The sequence below is a fragment of the Marmota marmota genome, unplaced genomic scaffold, assembly GCF_001458135.2.
Source record: "Marmota marmota marmota unplaced genomic scaffold, marMar, whole genome shotgun sequence".
Classification (NCBI taxonomy): Eukaryota; Metazoa; Chordata; class Mammalia; order Rodentia; family Sciuridae; genus Marmota; species Marmota marmota.
Window position 1 is genome coordinate 23,890,838 of NW_026000108.1, and position 4,928 is coordinate 23,895,765.

Below are 4,928 nucleotides of genomic sequence, written 5' to 3' on the forward strand. Positions count from 1 at the left end.
TCTCTCTCTCTCTCTCTCTCTCTCTCTCTATATATATATATATATATATATATAGAGAGAGAGAGAGAGAGAGAGAGAGAGAGAGAGAGAGACTGATAAGAGGAAATTTATTTGGAGAATTGTCTCATGTGGTTGATTATATAGAATGAAAGGACTCTCAATAGATGATTTACAAGCTAAAGCTAAAGACCCTGGGATGCTTATAGTATGACTTAGTTCAAGTTATAAGGGCTCTGAAACAGGCAAGGTCATCATGTATCTGAAACTGAAAGCCTGAGAACTGTGGAGGCTGCTAGAGTATGTCACAGAGTCCAAACCCAAAGAACTGAGAGTTCTCCTGTATGAGGGCAGGAAAAGAAGGGTATCTCAGATACAGGAGGGACAATCCACAAGTTCGCCCTTTCTTTGCCTTTTCATTCACCTGGGTTCCCAAATAGTACCCACCCATGTTGAGTTGTGATCTTACCCACTCAACCCATGCACTCTTATACACCAAGTTTCCTCTGAACACACCTTGACAGACACACTCAGAAATAATGACTTAGCAGCTATGTAGGTATTCATTAATGTAGCCAAGTGTTCACCTGAAATTAACCACCACAATTACTCTTAACTGAAGTTTACACTTTATTTAGCCTTCACTAATTTTTACCTGATTCTTTTTCTGTTCCAAGATACCACGTTTTATATACTTCTAATATTTCCTTAGGCTCCATTTAGAGTGAAAATTTATTGTATGTTTCTTATTTTGGAAGATCTTGAAATTTTGAGGAGGTCTGGTCAGAGATACTGTAGAACTTTCATCAATTGCTATTTTGCCTAATATGTTTTTCTCATGATTAGCTGAAGTTATGAGTTTTAGGATGATCAGAAAGGTGATATTCTCATCATATCTCACCAAGATTGCATACTATCAGCATTGTGTAACTGTTGATATTGACCTTGATTACCGGGGCTGATGTGATCTTTGTCAGGTATTTTTACTGTGCATTTGCTATTTATTTTACCCTTTTCAAAGGGTATTTATTTTGGCTTATAATTCAGTATTGCTTTAATTATTTCGTTGCTCAAAATGTTGTAACTTTGCCCACTGGGAGTTCTCTTTTTTTATCCTCTAGTATTGTTTGGGGATCTACCCAAGGCCTCACCCATACTCGACAAAGCCTTCTACTACTTACTACACCCCTAGCTCTTTCACTTGATGGCAACTTCACTTTAATGTACCTCTGTATTCTCACTTGAAATTCACTCTGCTTTCTCTATGATCATTTTAGCAAAGTGGCATTGTTCTTTCCCCCTGATTATATCACTCCTGACATGAGACACCATTAAGGTCAAGCAATTGATTCTCTGTTTTAAACCAAGAGCCAGAATCCCTGAGCCCTCCAGGTGAGGTCTAACACTCAGTTTACTAGACCTTTTCCCTGATTGGAAATGATTTTATTATACATTTCCCCCATCCTTTATCCTTTTGAGAAACATTTGTGAGTTCTAACATTTCTGATCAGTCTCTATATATTAAAAATCCTCAGCCATTCCCCTGGACTTTAAGTGTTCTACTTTCAAGTGAGTAGCATTTCCTAGAGGGAATTTATTTTCCCTTCTAGATTTAACTACTTAGGATAGAAAACCAGACCATTTTAGCTTTGCCTTTTTCTCAGGCATCCTTCAAACTATCTTAACATTGCTGTCAATCTCTCTGATTGTAAGAGAACAGATGTGCATGGGGTATGTCAGGAATGCAGCCTTTTTGAGTTTTCCAATGGATAAAATACATAATTACAACCCTCTTTATTGTCTATGTTTTCCCTTATGAAACCCATTGAGCTTTTAATTTTGATCTCAAGTTTTTTTCTTACCTCACCAGGGACTGGAATTTAATAAAAGACATTCTTTCAACTCTGTCTACGGAGCAGGGTATTGTTTTGATTTTTATATTAGACATACTCTGAAAGGCCAAAACATTTCACAAAATTCATGTAAACAGACCAGTAATCTTCAGAGTTATAAAAATTGTCCAGCATATCCACGTCCCAATAAATCTTATGGCTTTCATATCTGTAACTGAGGGTTTGTTGGAGAATGTGCATGCTTCCCAGGGAGGCTTTGGACTCTTAATCTGAAATGTGACTCTTAAACCCAGATATATCTGGCTATGCATGGGTTCAGTCAGAAGGCTTTCACATTTACTAAGTGTCTTCTCTATTTTGGACACATCTACCCTCTTGATAAGAACTATCTATCCAAAGATAGTAATTAGGACATTTCTGTTACAAATTGTAAGCACCAAAAGCGAACTACAATTAAACCACTTAGGAAATGTTTTCCTAAGGATATATGTGTATTTTTTGAAACCCAAGGTACAATAAGATGGGTAATACAGTGGGAAACGGGGAACTTTCCAGACTTTTTCTCTTTTTGTCCTCACTCTGTCCTTCTCTCTTATTATATGTGTTTCTTCTTGAGTATCTGCTTTCTTCTTTCCCACAGACCACTGTCTTGTTGCTATTTAGTCCTTAAGGAGCCACAAGGCTCATCATGTGCTTCTCTTCCTGTTCAAGACACTAACCCCAACGGAAACTGGAATCTCTTATTCTTAATTCTAAATTCCAAAGAAAGGAACTCTGCTATAGCCGGAACCACCTGGCTGCTCCAGTAGCCAAGGCCTCAGGTGCAGACTTACTTCTGGGGACTGTTTTGGTATGCCACAATTTGGTCAAAAGAAGCAAGCCATTCTAGGTATTTAGAGTTGCAAGCCATTCTAGGTAATCGACAGCTATTAAATAGTGGGGGGAGTGAAGGTCAGAAAGGATAACCTTCACAACAGGTATGCCAAAGCAAATAAATGTAGAAAATGTACAAAACCCATCATCCTTCCTTTTCTCCAAAAGTGCCTGGGTGAATGTAGTAAACTGTGCTTGCTTGACTGATATACTGCCAATATAGTTTCTGAAATTTGAGCAATTAAGTTCTACATTTTGTGGTTGTAGCTGAATATAATTGGTAAATGACACTGTCAACATTGCTGAGGTATTCAGATCTGGAACTTTTGGAAAGCACAGGCCTTTGTTCAACAATCAATGATTAGTAATATATCATAGGCCTTCATCCCTGTATTTAGCAACATGCAGTATCACCCACAAGAAATATATGCTGCAAGAAAGAATACAATAAAAAATATTAAAAATGGGGAAAATATGTAGGTAAGGCAAAACACAAGCTAGACTTCTTAATTTCATTACAATTTGATGGTTAGCATACCTAGAACTATATACAACCTACAATGAAGACAAACTGTACATATCCAATTAATGTTTTCAGTTGTGTTAAACATATGTGTCTTAATAGTGTTACAATGAATTAGTTTTAGAAAATTTTCAAATACTATTCTGTATGTATATAAACATGCAAATTAATACTTTATATTTATTATAAGCAAAATATATATTGTACTGCTTTTAAAATACACAAATATAATTAAATACACACAAATATAATTTAAACTTATTAATATCATGTTCTACCTTTAGTTTTTAGATGAGTAAGCAAAAATTTAGAATGTTAGATAATTTTTTTAAAAAATTTAATTTGTTTTAATTAGTTATACATGACAGTAGAATGCATTTATGCACTTTGATATATCATACATAGATAGGATATAATTTCTCATCTTTCTGTGTGTACATGTAATCATATTAGTCATGCAGTTACATATATACATAAAGTAATAATGTCAGTTTCGTTCTACTATCCTTCCTATCCCCATATCCCCTCCCCTCCTCTCCCTTCACTTCCCTCTACCTAATCTAAGATAACACTATTCTTCTCTAGTGCCCCAGTTTTATTGTGAATTAGGATCCGCATATTAGAGAAAACATTCAGCCTTTGATTTGGGGGATTGGCTTATTTCACTTAGCATGATATTCTCCAATTCTATCCATTTACTGGCAAATGTCATAATTTCATTCTTCTTTAAAGCTGAGTAATATTCCTTTGAATATATGTACCAAATTTTCTTTATCCATTCAAGAATGTTAGATAATTATTGAGTGGGTTAAATACCGGGTTTTAATCCACAGTTTCTAACACACAAATAACTAATCCTAGTTTAATTTTACTTTTCTTCTTTTAGGCACAAGTAAAATACCTAGTACCACAAACATGCAAGAAACCATATTTATTCACAGCAAAAATATAAATTTTAATATAATTATCAAGGAAGACATCATTCTTCCTTAATGCACTGAAGTTGCATCTTAGTTGCATTTCACTTATAGTAATTAAAATTGTATGATTCCCTCCCCCCACCTCCAAAAAATACCTTTACAAACTGTGCAGGCTATTGTGACAAACATTTTACCCAATAAACTTCCTTAATTAGCATGAAATTAAAATATGAGGTTAATTATCCATTACTTGGCCACAGTTGCCACATCTGTCACACAATGTAAATTTATCAGTATATTTAGTGGTTTTTTAGTGTATAGAACTATTTACTTTTAATGATGTCACTCCTAAATACAATCCAACTGTGTCCATGCTCCTCCTCTTAAAGAAACGGTCATCTGGTCTAATAATGGAAGATGCACCTACACTTGTACACTGATTAGAACTCACAGACGGGAAATATTTGGGAATTTCCAAAAAAATTACTGTGAAAAAAATGTTTGTGTGTGTGTGTGTGTATTTTTTTGTTTAGTTTGTGTTGTAGTTTGAATCTTGTGGATATTGAATGTGCCCCAAATAATCATATTTATTCACAGCAAATATATAAATTTTAGTATAATTGTCAAAGAAGACATCCAAAGAGCTCAGCGATGCTCTTTGGAAGTGACGAAATCTTCAGCAAGTTGGAGCTAGTGGAAGAAAATTAAAATAATATATTAGCCCTCGAAGAGACTATTGGAAAAGCTGGGGATATAGCTCAG